At 46.0% G+C, this 16512-nt stretch overlaps 1 protein-coding gene and 1 pseudogene across 1 annotated transcript in view; both read left to right on the top strand.

The window, feature by feature from the left end:
* The window catches only part of SYCP2 (synaptonemal complex protein 2), a 3993018-nt gene that overhangs the window by 1609533 nt on the left and 2366973 nt on the right, over positions 1-16512 (top strand). The window lies entirely within an intron of this gene.
* LOC147706228 (uncharacterized) lies at positions 3794-16098 on the top strand (annotated as a pseudogene).

Genomic DNA, 16512 nt, shown 5'->3' with positions numbered 1-16512 from the left:
AATCAGGGTGGCAAAACCAAGCATAGTAAGGACATTTGGACCACATTGCTATTCACAAGTGTAGGAGGCTGGCTTAGTATATGGTGTTCACTAATGTAAGTGTAGCACTGTGCACTAATCCAGCCAACCCTTATGGTGATTTTAGTAGTCTTAGACACCCTTAGAAGGCTCTGTAAGTGGTAGCTGTGGAGAGTAACCTTCAGGCTTTGTCCAGAAGGAGTGTAAAGCCACTTGTTTCACCAGTACTAATCATATTGGTATAGGTTAAGTGAGAAAGAACCACACTGTGTGTTTAGAAAAATAGGTATGTATTATAAGACTCTCACTAACACACAACAGTATCTCCTACACAGAGATATGACACAATGCACCCAATAAAAAACAGGTAGGTAGCACAAATACACAGTGGTTGCCAGGGGAGACCAAACCATATTCTAACATAGTGGGATGCAAATCTTTACCTGAATCAAGACTGTACCCAGAAGACGTAGAAGTGCTCAGGACCCAAGTAACCACCTGAGGTAAATAACCAGGAGTCCCACGGAGGCAGTGTGCAGAGTGGGAAAACGACTGTGTGCTCAATTCAAGTCAATGGGTAAGTTGATGTTGCAATTTTGAAGAAGACGGACCCTTACCATGGACACTGAAGATATCCGGTGGAAGATAGAAGGTTGAAGGGCCACCCCACCTGTGGATACCCTAGGAACCAGGATATCTACACCAAGGAAGCTGGGTGCCGAGTTATGCAGTGGCGTCGGAAACCGCTGTCGAACTGAATGGAGGACTTCAGGATGATGCAGCTGTTGGAAAAGGTGAAAGAGTCTGGTGGAACCCAAAGGTGGTTTCAAGTTGAGATGTACCTAAAAGCAGAGGGGACAGAGTTTATGTCACTCAGGATTGACCAGGAGGCACGGTAGACGAATGCCCACCGATACCGGGACATGGAGGAGAGTTGACGATGACCTTGAAGCTGCAGCTGTGTGAACCAGGAAGCGCTGTGGAAGACCAGGAGCCGTTCACGAACTGTTCCACGTCAGATGTTGAGAGGTGAGGGGTCGGTGTCTGCCAGGAGCACGAACAAGCCTGGGCAACTGCAAACAACGTGGCAAGCGAAAAAGGTGCAGAGGTAGGACCAGCAAGGTTTGAGGGACTCACTACAAGTCTGTCCCATCTGGACTGAGGATATGGATCTCAACTTTTTGGGCATTACCTGGCCCTGGCAATTCCCTCTTGTCTCCGGCGCAATACACTGGAGCGATTACTCTGGACCTAACAAGACGTGTTCTGTTGAGGACTCGCTCTGCTCTACCCAAGATCTTTGACTTGGGCAAACACAATGGAGAACTTACTTCAGAAACCTATTGACTTGCTATCATCTAGGTTTCGCCAAGTCATATCATAAGCCCTGATGAAGTTCTCTGAGGAGAAGGAAACGCGTTGGTTGAGCTGAAGTTGTCATTATTGTCTGAGAATATTATTTCAAAATAAAGACTTTACCTACTACGAGATTGCTTGGACTTCTTTTGCCTGGTGCACGCCCACTCGTAAACGTATTATTTAATTTGTTGTGCATCTCTCTGGCCTTATTAGCTCCTACATCCATCTTTAAGACTGGTACAAATAAGATCATATCGACCGGCTGTAATTAAGCAATTAGAAGACTGTGATTTTCTTGACCCTCACTGCACAGGAGCAGGAAAAATTGAGGAAACCTCCATAAGCTACTTTTTAATGAGACATGGGAATGTAATGGACGGATTTTAAGATTACAGTGTTTTGTTTTTTCAATTATGAACATTCTAACCCAGATGCCTCTGTCTTCTAGTTGAGTTTAAACTATTAATTTGATAAGTAATCCAGCTTGACAAGTCAGAATTTAAGAGGAAATAAAAAATACACACTGCACTTTAGAGCTTATGGCAACATCTAGGATTAGTAAAAGATTAGTAAAAAGTGTTTAGAACAATTAAGAAGCCTAACGCATTCAATATTTTCGCATATCTCACATCAAACTTTAAATAGGTCTATTTTTGATTATGAGCAAAATAGAAGTTTACATTTCTACCTATGCTGCAATGTCTCAGCTCTCATACAAGACTACATTGATATTTTATTAATTCAAACTATGTGTGCTGTGATTCCTCGGCTCTCATACAAGAATACATTTAAATCTATCATAGTCAAAAACCCCTTACAGCCCATCTCATTACAGCCTTGTTATGTGTCCTGTTTGTATGATACAAAAATTGAATACAGGGTAACACTTTATTATCACAGGCCACGAATAATATATTCTGACATTGGCACATTACTAAGTACTGCTAGTTGGATTTAGGCTGGGATGCATTAGTTCTTTTTCACAAAAAGAAATGTATAGGTCTTATAAATAAAACATTTTTTATTCCTTTTTACATCTAGTTACATAATTTAAAGTTCAAAAATGTAATTTCGCTCACTAGTTTCCGCAACTATCATCTACTTCCCTAATTTGTCGTACAATATTCAGTTAATTTTGGTCTGTGCTTCACCTAAGTTAAAATCTGGCAAACTTTATACAAACCAGCTGTGTTGAGATGATTTCCTCCACTGTTTGCAAAACTGACTTGACGATATAATCTCATGTATTTATTGCCATTTTAACCTAATTACACAATATAGCTGAATCACCTCAGGGCTTTCAACTGCACCCCCCTCATTATAGACTCAGCCAAATCTCTCGGAATCACCCTGGACAGGCACCTGAACCTGAATAATCATATCAGCAACGTGTGTAGAGCAACAAATCACTTGATGAGAACACTTAGAAATATCAAACCATTCCTTCAACAAACTGAGTTCAAGCACTCATCTTACCGTGATTAGACTATGGCAGCACCACGCTCTGTGGCCTTCCCAAATACGCCCTGGCTCCACTAAGGGCATCTCTGAATGCTGCGGTCAGACTGGTTATAGGTGCCAAACAAAATGTGCACATATCCATAGTACTAAAATCTCTTAAATGGTTGCCCTATGAAGCTTGAATCCAGTTAAAGATTGCCGATCTGGCGCAGAAAGCCCTCCACTTGAAAACTCCCTGGTACCTAGCGCAAAAACTTGAACTATCCTCCGGGGATAGAGCTTTAAGAAGCGCTAACACTTTCCTCTTGAAACCAAAAATATTTAGGAAAAAGAGAACTTGCCAAAGAGCCTTCTCTAGCGCCGCCCCAAAGATATGGAACTCTCTTCCCCCGGAAATGCACAGAATCTCCTCAACGACTGGTTTCAAACTGGAAGCCAAAAGATTCTTAATGAACAAGCTCCTACCTTAATTTGGCTAAGTTCACCTGCTCAAGAACATTGACACTACAACCTCTGGACCATCATTGGATGCTGCTCTTCTTTACCTCATAGTGTGCCCCCCGTTTAGTCCGCTATGTATTTGCTTATTGTATTTCTCTCCTTGGACCCATGTCTCTTGTAACTATGTGATTATTCTTGCTTTTATTCCTACTTAATGTCGATATCGTAAGTGTTACCCTCCTTCCATCCTTTTTGTAAAGCGCTCTGATATCCTTTGAGATCTTGTTTGCGCTATATAAAATTTATAAATAAATAAAAATATAGTTACACTCATAATGTATCAATATTGCATTTGTGCATGCTTGGGATATGATTTTGTAAAATGCATCATGCAGTTGTTTAATTGTTAAAAGGTTGATCTTAATTATGTATGAGATGTGATGCTGATGCAATTTATGGCTTAGTAAGCCAAATAAAGTTATATAATTAGTTGGATTTCCACAAAAACACAATAATGTGGTCTTTCTTAAAACCATTATATTTACAGCTGGAAAGTGTATTATTATTTAAAGATCACAACAATTGTAGTTTTACTTGCCACACTACACTTCTTACAATCATAGATGATTTACCAGCTTGTTGCCTTGTTTCAAACTTTAATCAGTTTAGTGGCAAGTTTGGGTGCTGGCATTGTCCACAGGAGGATGAAGTCACTGTTTCAGGAAAAGAGCATTGTAGAGTATTTCCTTATATGCTGAAAACCCAAAAGGTCCACCAAGGACACCCAGTACTATAAAATCGGATGTAAACAGTGCAATAGCTAATTTCGAGAGTGGACTTTCTGATTTCAGTGTAAGAGGGATCAAATGTCCCAAGTGGTTCATGTTTTAAAAACATTTTTGTGTGACAAAAGGGTTTTTGATTGAGTACATTCATGATGTCTGTAGTGGCATTATGAAATTGTTGCTGACCATCTGGTTCACTAAAAAATATAAGCATCATTCATACGCTTTCTATGAAAAAGTCAACGTAGTTAACATCTGTTTGAAACAGATAAAACCCACACTGGTGTTAGCCAAGTTCCAAGGTCTGTTGCTAAACTACCATACTGGAAGGCTGCTGAGTTTCAAAACTTTATTTTATTTTATGGAATGCCTGTGTTAAAACATGTTTTTGACAGATCACGCTATTTGCACTTTTGTGTACTTGTAAAAGCAATTTAGAAGCTATTAAATGACAACATTACCCAGGAAGATTTAAATATAGCAGAACAGTGTTTACTTTTGTTTGTGCAATTGTTTAATGATTTATATGAAAAACGATCTTTGACAATGAATGTACATCAATTGTTCCATTTACTAAACAGTGTAAGAGCAGGAAGACATCTGTTTACTGCTAATTGTTTTGTTTTTGAAGATCTGTATGGGTTCCTTTTACAACACGTGTAGGAGAGTAGGGTCAGCAATCCTATGGTCACCCCAGATTTTTGCTTTTTGCTTCACTGGTTTACGACTTTCCCTGGCTGTGGGCCTGCTAATCAGCCCCACAGCCTAGCTGTTCTCTCTCTAAATTGACATCCATGTACCTTAGGTGCATTTACCAATTAGTATTGGGTCACTATTGTAAGTCCTTGTACAGTGTACCATAGGTACCCAGGGCATAAGTGAACTCAAGGCCTACCAGGGGCTGCAGCATGTATTATGCCACCTGTGGCTGGCCATCCAAATCTGACACAACTGGCTGATAAATCAGCTGGGGCAAGGTGGTGTAATCACCCTTTGCTTTAGATATAGTATACCTATATCTAAACCTAAAATGGACACATATACAAGTCACTCCTATGGCAGGCCTTAACAATCCTGGAGGCAGAGTGCTTGGAATTATGTGAGATAGTGCTCTGGCATGAGCTGAGCCTGTCTACAGCTTTTGGAACCAAGTCCTTTAGCTGTTTCCATGATAACGCTATACCATATACTCTTAAGTGCATTATAATCCTCGCGGTTATTACTAACTTTGGTATAGCATTATCAAAACATGTCGAGTAAGGTGTCCTACAAATTGGAATACTACCCCCTCGCCAATTCTGGCGACAGGGGTAGCATTCCACCCTTCTAGAGGGACACGACATGTATGTAACTGTGAACCCCGGTTAAAGTTAACCCGAGCCTCAGCATCACAAAATGGATGCTGCCACCACAGACACAAGTCTGCCCTCCTGCTGCTGGGAGTCCTTCCAGCGAGGGAGGCTTGGACAAAGGGTTTCCTGCCTTGAGAGGTGCTAGCACCACCCCAGACAGGATTTTGTGTATTGGGTAGGACAGGGCTGAAAGGAATGAGACATGCCTGGGGCACACAAGGTGTCCCTGTGCATACACCGGTCTAAACCAGTTCCTGGAGCTCTCCAGCCCCAGCTCTGGCGCAAGACCGGACAAAGGATAGGGGGTGTAACCACCCCCCTTCCTGGTCCCACCCATAGGAGGGACCTAGTCGTAGTACAGCCCCCTTTAGCAGGATAAAGGTAGTAGCTGGTCCCATTCCAAATTAGATTATCCTGAACAACTTTACAAGAAGAAACTCTGGACTTCGATGTTCTGCTCCACAGAAGACTGAAGAATCTCCCTTGTGGGCAAGGAGTGTCCACCCTGCAACTGCAGGCGCCATCAGCGTCCAGCGGCTTCCCTTTGTCGTCTTCCCTCGAGGATCCAGACTTCAGAGCCCGACGAGACCCGGACTCCCAGACCTCTCCGACCTCTACCTAAATCTGCAGCACAGCTGAGATCCGTGGGTGCGACGAGACACATGGGACCGGCCATCTTGAAAGAAGCAGCACTTCGCTCCAGCACGACTTCTGAGGTAACCTCGTCCAAGTGCTTTGGGGACTGAGAAGCCCCGACCCCGAACAGCTCCTGCACCGAAGACCAGCCCTCCAGCATCCACGAGATCTGCGTGGGGCCCTTCTGCCTGTTTGCTGCTCGACGCGTTGTCTGGTCACTTGCCGGCTGGCTAGTGACCTCCTAGACGACGAACCTTGAAATCTTCACTGCTGGTCTGGTTGCTCCAGACTGGCCCTTGCTCCCTTCCAAAAGAGGAGCACCCCGGACCCTCCTGGTCCACTCCAGACGCCGTTTCCACTCACCGCGTGGGTTGCCTTTGCCAAGGCCTGTTGACTCCAAATCCGGATCCGACACCGCCGACAGCGAGAGCCTGCGTGGGACAGCTCGTGCCTCCATCCTGGTCGGCGAAGACACCACCTGGTCCACGTGGCTGCAGAGACAAGCGTCCACTCTTCACCTGATCGCGACGACAACATCTGGTTCCACTCCTGGTTCCACTCCAGTCACTGGCTAGTGACTTTGAACATTGTCCCCTCTGCTTCCAGGTTCTCCTCTCCACTGATCCACCCTCGGATCACACCGGACATCTTCCTCCTGATCGCCTGCAGCATCTTTTCTTCCAGGCTCCATAGACTTCAACGCCGGAACCCGACACAACTTCGCACCTATGCACCCGCAGCCTGTGGGTGAGGTAACAAGAGCATTTTGGTGCCCAAGGGTAGATTTACTCTCCTAGTGTCCAGTTCCACAGTCGTTTTAGTCCTACATAGTCAGGATTGTCCGTACTCACCTTTTACTTGAACTGTACTGTCCATAGATGTTCTTACGCATCTCGCGTGTGAGTTCACACTCTGCACACGCGTTCCCTGGGCCTCCTATTACTTACCTAGGGTTAGGGTAGTGTGGTCCCAGCGATCGTACAGCCTCTGGACAGCTCCATTCCTTCTATTGACTTTCACATTCCACTTACTTAGTATATGGTTTGTTGTGCCCCTAGGGCAACATTTTAATTTTGCAACTTAAACATATTTTTCTTAAGAGTCTTGTCATGTGCTTAGCCCTCTGATCTCATAAAGAGTTCAGAGGTGTTTGTTAGTTAATAAATATCTTGTTTATTTTCATAACAACCTGTGTGGTGTCCTTTCATTTGGTATTCAAGGGGTTATATGTGGTAGAACCGCTGGCTTCACATGCCAAAAGAGTTTAGCCTAAGACTGCTTCGTCCATGCTACCATTAGGATAGCTGGTCTATTACGTTGACTTACAACCAATCACCATAAGGGTTGTTTGGACTGATACAAGGTGATCACTAGAACTAGTGAACATCATATATCAGGCCAACTTCTCACATTGGTGTGCAGCGGTTGGGATTTGAGCTTGCTGTTGTTTTTACCAAATATAATCTTGAGATATCATTTGAAAGATCACATAAGGTACCATGGGTACATATAACAAGCTTAGAAATACTCTGAGTTCTACTGAACCAGCTGTTGTAGTAGAAAGGGAGTAGCACACCCTGACTACTACTCTTAGCAAGGGATCAGTAGGAAAACCCATAGTGTAGGTAAGTGCACCACTTACACCTCACTAGAAAGCATGTCTATCACAGGAGGGAACACAGTGGCTCCCCTTGGTGATATTGACCCTCCACAGGTCATGTCAAGATATGCAGCCCTTAGCTTCCAGGAGATGAGACAATTGTGTACCTCCAGGAAACTAAAACAGGGTTCAAACCCTACCCTTCCTTTCCTGATAGGTCTCTTAGAGACATTTGATGCCAGAAGGGCTTCTAATCCAGGCGTGACCCTACAGAGGGAAGCATACCCCCACTAGAGGAGGACTCTAATCTACCTGAGACTGAAGAAGTAGAGGAAGATGGAGACTCATCTGAGGGAGAGGTAGACAGTGGTCAGGGAGGAGTCAGCAGACTTACCAGGGCCAACTTAAGCATGCATGAGAATGGAACTGGGGAAGCCCCACACCCATCCTCAGGCAGGCTTAACCTTGGGAATAGACGAGTTAGGTCTCACTCCAGAGGCTCTAACAGATCAATTCACACCCATGTCTCTCAGGCATCTTCTCAGAGAGGGATGACATCCCCTCAAAGAAGAGAGCCTGAAGCTAAGATGAGGGAAGTGAATCTGAGGATTGAAAGGGAAGAACTTGCCCTTGCCAAAGAGAAACTTGCCTTTGCCAGAGAGCAGAAATTGAGTGGATTAGATTCCACTGGTGGCAGCAACATTATCCCTAGAGATAAAGACAGGAGTTTTGATAACAGAAACCTGAGTAAAATAGTGCCCCCTTTAAGGTAGGGGATGACATCCACAAATGGATGACTGCTTTGGACAGAGCCTGCAAAGTACAGCAGGTACCCCAGAGTCAGTGGGCAGCTATATTGTGGCTCTACTTTGAAGGTAAAGGAAGAGACAAGCTCCTCACTGTTAGAGATGAGGATGCTAATGATTACCAAGTCCTGAAAAGTGCCTTGATTGATGGGGTTGGCCTAACAACTGAACAGTACAGGTTAATGTTCAGAGACACCCAGAAAACTCAGGCTCAGGATTGGACTGACTTTGTTGATTGTGCCACTAAGGCTTTGGAAGGCTGGTGACTGGGAAGTATAGTTACTGAGTACACAGGATTGTATAATCTAATTATGAGAGAGCAAATCTTAAATAATTGTCAGAACCAGTTGTTGCATCAGCACTTAATTGACTCAGATCTGACCTCTCCCCAAGAATTGGGAAAGAAGGCAGACAGATGGGTCAGGACAAGGGTCAAGCAACAGAACCAGAACCAGGGTGGTGGCCAGAAGAAAGCAGACCAGAAGGGTAATCAAGAGAATAAGCAAAATGACAAGAAGTCTTCAACAGGGCCCCAACAATCTAAGGAGGGTGGGACCACTAATACTCAAAAGAAGAAGAATGAAGGTCAATGAAAACCATGGTGCCAATACTGTAAAAGTAAGACTCACTGGTTTAGTGAGTGCACCAAGAAAGGCACAGCTCCTACCACTACTTCCCCTAAGGCACCTGCACCCCCTAGTACAGTTAGTAGTGGTAGTGCACCCCCCAAGGATATAGTTGGGTTAACCCTGGGTACTGAAGTGGGTTCTGACTTAGTTAGAATACCTACTCAGGCTGTTCTTGTTTGTACTGGGGACATGGATATAACCCCTACAATAAGTCCCAGTACTTGGGCAAGTACAGGCAAACGCCTTTAATTAATGAAAAGATGGCTCAGGCCTACAGGGACACCTGTGCCAGTGTCACTATGGTGACACCAGCATTTGTGAACCCTGAACAGGTAATACTAGGTTCAGACTACCTAGTGACCAATGCTAGCAATGTCACTGCCAACCATAGTATGGCACTTGTTAATTTCTCCTGGGGAGGAGTAACTGGCCTCAAAAGGGTTGTAGTTAGTTCAGACCTCCCAGTGGACTGTCTGTTGGGCAATGATTTGGAATCCTCCTTATGGTCAGATGTGGAGTATAGGACTCATGTGGAAATATTAGGTTTGTCAGCACATGTCCTTGCTGTGACTAGGTCACAGGCTAAAAAATGCCCAGCTGAACAAGTGCTGGATCCTGTACCAATGGACCAGACACTTCCCAAGAGAAAGAATAGTAGGGTTAAGGCAGTGCCTTCCCCCCTGCCTCATGGTGAGGATAACCCCTCTCAGGAGGCTGATCCAAAGACCCCAGAAGGAACTGTCCTAGAAGAGCTTGAGCCTGAACAGGTTGAGTTTCTTGGGAGAGGGGGACCTTCCAGGGCAGACTTGAGGCAGGCACAGTTAGACTGTTCCTCTCTTGAACCCCTCAGACAGCAGGCTGCTGCTGAGGCTGCAGGGAATGCTACAGGTACCCACAAGGTGTACTGGGATGATGGACTCCTATACTCTGAGGCAAAAGACCCCCAAGCCTGGTGCTACCAGGAGGCTGGTTATCCCCTTGTCTTTGAGAGGTTTCCTTATTACCTTAGCCCATGAGATTGCCCTTGCAGGTCACTTAGGCCAGAACAAGACTTGGAACAGGCTTGTCCCTCACTTTCACTGGCCTCATATGTTTGAAGACACAAAAGAGTTTTGTCGCTCATGTGTCACCTGTCAAGCCAGTGGCAAATCAGGTGGCACAACAAAGGCCCCCCTTATACCACTACCTGTGGTGGGGGTACCGTTTGAAAGAGTGGGGATTGACATTGTTGGACCAATGGACCCCCCAACAGCATCTGGGCACAGATTTATACAAGTGGTAATGGATCATGCCACCAGGTACCCAGAAGCTATTCCCCTTAGGACCACTACAGCTCCTGTTGTGGCCAGGGCCCTACTTGGAGTTTTCTCCAGAGTGGGGTTTCCTAATTAGGTTGTCTCTGACATAGGTGCAAACTTTATGTCAGGATACTTGACTGCAATGTGGAAGGAGTGTGGTGTCAATTACAAATTCACCACCCCCTATCACCCACAGTGCAATGGGCTTGTGGAGAGATTCAACAAGACCCTAAAAGGGATGATAAAAGGGTTACCAGAAAAGCTTAGGCGAAGATGGGATATCCTTTTAACCTGCCTTCTGTTTGCTTACAGAGAGGTCCCACTGAAGGGGGTTGGCTACAGCCCTTTTGAGCTTCTATTTGGGCATCCTGTAAGATGACCCCTGTGTCTTGTAAAGGAAGGATGGGAGTTACCTCTCAAAAAGCCTAAGGAAGCCATAGTGGACTATGTACTTGGTCTCCGCTCCAGGATGGCAGAGTACATGGAGAAGGCATCTAAAAACCTTGAGGCCAGCCAATAACTGCAAAAAACTTGGCATGACCAAAAGGCTGTCCTTACTGTTTACCAGCCTGGACAGAAGGTGTGGGTGTTGGAGCCAGTGGCCCCAGCAGCTCTCCAAGACAAATGGTCTGGACCCCATACTATCATTGAACAAAAGGGAGAGGTCACCTATCTGGTAGAATTTGGAACTCCCAGGAGCCCTCACAGAGTACTTCATGTGAACAGGCTCCAGGCATTTGTCAACAGGAAAGACATCGGCTTGCTCATGGCTACAGATGAGGGACAAGAGGAATAGAGTGACCCTCTCCCAGACCTGCTCACTCAGAACCCTGATGATGGGTCAGTAGATGGTGTAGTCTTTTCTGACAGCCTCTCTGAACATCAACAAAAGGATTGCAAACAAGTTCTTCAGTCCTTTAGACAAATGTTCTCTCTGACACCCAGTCTGACAAACTGGTGCACCCATGAGGTAGACACTGGTGACAGTCTGCCTATAAAGAGTAAAATCTACAGGCAACCTGACCACGTCAGGGACTGCATAAAACAAGAAGTACAAAAGATGTTGGAATTGGGAGTCATTGAACCCTCAGAGAGCCCTTGGGCTAGTCCTGTAGTTCTAGTGCCTAAACCTCACACCCAGGATGGTAAGCGAGAGATGAGGTTTTGTGTAGACTACAGGGGTCTCAATGCTGTCACTAAGACAGATGCCCATCCAATACCAAGAGCAGATGAACTCATAGATAAATTGGCTTCTGCCAAATTCTTGAGTACATTTGACCTGACAGCTGGCTATTGGCAAATCAGGTTCGCTGAGCATGCCAAGGCCAAAACAGCATTTTCTACCCCAGGAGGTCATTACCAGTTTGTGGTGATGCCCTTTGGTTTGAAAAATGCACCTGCCACTTTTCAAAGGTTGGTGAACCAAGTTCTCACTGGGCTGGATGACTTCTGTGCAGCATAACTAGATGATATTGCTGTCTTTAGTTCCACCTGGGAGGATCACCTGATCCACCTGAGGAAAGTTTTGGAGGCCCTGCAAAAGGCTGGCCTCACTATCAAAGCTACTAAGTGCCAGATAGGGCAGCGTCAAGTTGTATACCTGGGCCACCTTGTAGGTGGAGGCCAGGTTAAACCTTTGGAGAGCAAGATACAGGCCATAAAGGACTGGGCTCCTCCAACCACCCAGACACAGGTCAGAGCTTTCTTGGGCCTGTCTGGTTACTACAGGAAATTTGTCAGAAATGATGGGACAATTGTGACCCCTCTTAATGACCTGACAAGTAAGAAAATGCCAAAGAAAGTTCAGTGGACAGTTAGCTGTCAAAAGGCATTTGATGACCTAAAGCAGGCCATGTGCACTGCACCTATTCTCAAGAGTCCAGACTACTCCAAACCTTTCATTGTCCAAACAGATGCTTCTGAGTTGGGTGTGGGAGCTGTTCTATCTCAACTGAATATTGATGGTCATGACCAGCCCATTGCTTTTATAAGTAGAAGGCTGACCCCTAGAGAGGAACGTTGGTCAGCTATTGAGAGGGAGGCCTTTGCTGTGGTTTGGGCCCTGAAGAAGTTGAGGCCATACTTGTTTGGTACTCACTTCAAGATTCAGACCGACCATAAGCCCCTCTTGTGGCTAAATCAGATGAAGGGTGAAAACCCCAAACTTCTTAGGTGGTCCATTTCCCTACAGGGGATGGACTTTACAGTGGAGCACAGACCAGGGACTGACCATGGCAATGCTGATGGTCTCTCCAGGTATTTCCACTTAGAACAGGAAGACTCACCTGGTCAAGGTTAGTTTAATCTCCCTAAGTTTGGGGGGGGGGGGTTATGTAGGAGAGTAGGGTCTGCAATCCTATGGTCACCCCAGATTTTTGCTTTTTGCTTCACTGGTTTACGACTTTCCCTGGCTGTGGGCCTGCTAATCAGCCCCACAGCCTAGCTGTTCTCTCTCTAAATTGACATCCATGTACCTTAGGTGCATTTACCAATTGGTATTGGGTCACTATTGTAAGTCCTTGTACAGTGTACCATAGGTACCCAGGGCATAAGTGAACCCAAGGCCTACCAGGGGCTGCAGCATGTATTATGCCACCCGTGGCTGGCCATCCAAATCTGACACAACTGGCTGATCAATCAGCTGGGGCAAGGTGGTGTAATCATCCTTTGCTTTAGATATAGTATACCTATATCTAAACCTAAAATGGACACATATACTCCTATAAGTCACTCATATGGCAGGCCTTAACAATCCTGGAGGCAGAGTGCTTGGAATTGTTGAGATAGTGCTCTGGCATGAGCTGAGCCTGTCTACAGCTTTCGGAACCAAGTCCTTTAGCTGTTTCCATGATAACGCTATACCATATACTCTTAAGTGCATTATAATCCTAGCGGTTATTGCTAACTTTGGTATAGCATTATCAAAACATATCGAGTAAGGTGTCATACGAATTGGAATACTACCCCCGCGCCAATTCTGGCGACGGGGGTAGTTTTCCACCCTTCTAGAGGGACACGACATGTATGTAACTGTGAACCCCGGTTAAAGTTAACCCGAGCCTCAGCATCACAAAATGGATGCTGCCACCACAGACACAAGTCTGCCCTCCTGCTGCTGGGAGTCCTTCCAGCTAGGGAGGCTTGGACAAAGGGGATCCTGCCTTGGGAGGTGCTAGCACCACCCCAGACAGGATTTTGTGTATTGGGTAGGACAGGGCTGAAAGGAATGAGACATGCCTGGGGCACACAAGGTGTCCCTGTGCATACACCGGTCTAAACCAGTTCCTGGGACTCTCCAGCCCCAGCTCTGGCGCAAGACCGGACAAAGGATAGGGGGTGTAACCACCCCCCTTCTTGGTCCCACTCATAGGAGGGACCTAGTCGTAGTACAGCCCCCTTTAGCAGGATAAAGGTAGTAGCTGGTCCCATTCCAAATTAGATTATCCTGAACAACTTTACAAGAAGAAACTCTGGACTTCGACGTTCTGCACCACAGAAGACTGAATAATCTCCCTTGTGGGCAAGGAGTGTCCACCCTGCAACTGCAGGCACCATCAGCGTCCAGCGGCTTCCCTTTATCGTCTTCCCTCGAGGATCCAGACTTCAGAGCGCGACGAGACCCGGACTCCCAGATCTCTCCGACCTCTACCTACATCTGCAGCACAGCTGAGATCCGTGGTTGCGACGAGACACGTGGGACCGGCCATCTTGAAAGAAGCAGCACTTCGCTCCAGCACGACTTCTGAGGTAACCTCGTCCAAGTGCTTTGGGGACTGAGAAGCCCCGATCCCGAGCAGCTCCTGCACCGAAGACCAGCCCTCCAGCATCCACGAGATCTGCGTGGGGCCCTTCTGCCTGTTTGCTGCTCGACGCGTTGTCTGGTCACTTGCCGGCTGGCTAGTGACCTCCTAGACGACGAATCTTGAAATCTTCACTGCTGGTCTGGTTGCTCCAGACTGACCCTTGCTCCCTTCCAAAAGAGGAGCACCCCGGACCCTCCTGGTCCACTCCAGACGCCGTTTCCACTCACCGCGTGGGTTGCCTTTGCCAAGGCCTGTTGACTCCAAATCCGGATCCGACACCGCCGACAGCGAGAGCCTGCGTGGGACAGCTCGTGCCTCCATCCTGGTCGTCGAAGACACCACCTGGTCCACGTGGCTGCAGAGACAAGCGGCCACTCTTCACCTGATCGCGACAACGACATCTGGTTCCACTCCTGGTTCCACTCCAGTCACTGGCTAGTGACTTTGAACATTGTGCCATCTGCTTTCAGGTTCTCCTCTTCACTGATCCACCCTTGGATCACACCGGACATCTTCCTCCTGATCGCCTAAGGCATCTTTTCTTCCAGACTCCATAGACTTCAACGCCGGAACCCGACACGACTTCGCACCTATGCACCCGCAGCCTGTGGGTGAGGTAACAAGAGCATTTTGGTGCTCAAGGGTATATTGACTCTCCTAGTGTCCAGTTCCACAGTCGTTTTAGTCCTACATAGTCAGGATTGTCCGTATTCACCTTTTACTTGAACTGTACTGTCCATAGACGTTCTTACGCATCTCGCGTGTGAGTTCACACTCTGCACACACGTTCCGTGGTCCTCCTAATACTTACCTAGGGTTAGGGTAGTGTGGTCCCAGCGATCGTACAGCCTCTGAACAGCTCCATTTCTTCTATCGACTTTCACATTCCACTTACTTAGTATATGGTTTGTTGTGCCCCTAGGGCAACATTGTACTTGTGTAACTTAAATGTATTTTTCTTAAGAGTCTTGTCATGTGCTTAGCCCTCTGATCTTGTAAAGAGTTCAGAGGTGTTTGTTAGTTAATAAATATCTTGTTTATTTTCATAACAACCTGTGTGGTGTCCTTTCATTTGGTATTCAAGGGGTTATATGTGGTAAAACAGCTGGCTTCACATGCCAAAAGAGTTTAGCCTACGACTGCTTCGTCCATGCTGCCATTAGGATAGCTGGTCTATAAGGTTGACATACAACCAATCACCAAAAGGGTTGTTTGGACTGATACAAGGTGATCACTAGAACTAGTGAGCATCATATATCAGGTCAACTTTTCACAACACGTGCATGGTACTGTAGGCATAGAAACACAAATCCTAGATTCAGCAAACATGATACAAGTGATACCTGTGTTAATGGAAAATCATTTGCCTCCTGATAGTGTTGAGGCAGAATTTTGCTAGAGTATGATGTGCTCATTTAATAGAAATAGAAAATGATATTTAAAAATCGAAATTTACAGCATTGGTTCTTCATACCCGTTACAGAGAATGAATATACAGCGTTAACTCAGAGCACTCATATTTTAGGCTCTGATGTAGTAGCCTAAAACAAAAATATTTTTAGAACAAAGCAGTGTCCTTGTTTAGAGCTCAAATCTCACTTGTATGCAGAGGAGAGATCAAAGTGTAATAAAATGTGAAAGAGAACCTGGACTATTTGCCTATGGCGGGGTCACTAGATGCATTCATTGTAAACATGCAAACTTGTCTATTAACCTGGCACTCATGGTTTCATCTAAGTGGGAATCCTATGACATCAGGGAACCAGTTCATCTGGTAGTAGTAGATAACAACATCACAGCTATCAGAATATCAATGATATAAATGTGCCTGCTTTTACATTCAGGTGGAAAATACATCATTTGTTAGTGAAATGCCAAATCAACTCAAAATAGATTGCCACAAAGCATGATACAAAGTTCTTTATATACATGTGTATTGGTATTAGGGGTGGGCGGCCAGCTACGCTCCGTGCACGGAGTGTGCGTAGTGCCGCCTACTCAGCATTTAAAATGCGCATGCGTGGCCGCCCGCGCATTCGCATTAGTAAAGAAGACGGAAGATAGCGAGCCCTGGGGACGCGGCGGGCAAGGTAAGTGCATTTTAATTATTTGCCTCCTTTAATTGAAAGTATTTAGGGAGGGCGGGAGGGAGGCGGGTGGCGGGGCTGGCGGCCAGTGGTGTTTGCGGAGTGGGGCTACGCGGAGTGCGGAGGTGGGCGTAGTTTCTCGCCCACTTCGCGTAGCTCCGGGAAGCCCCACTCCGCCCACTCCGCCCAGGGTTAATTGGTATACTGCTTTCGATTTGAAATCACCTAAGTCAGTGA

This window comes from Lissotriton vulgaris, chromosome 7 (genome assembly GCF_964263255.1).
Source record: "Lissotriton vulgaris chromosome 7, aLisVul1.2, whole genome shotgun sequence".
Taxonomy (NCBI): Eukaryota; Metazoa; Chordata; class Amphibia; order Caudata; family Salamandridae; genus Lissotriton; species Lissotriton vulgaris.
Note: the sequence above shows the minus strand (reverse complement) of the source record. Positions and strands in the feature narration are given on the sequence as shown.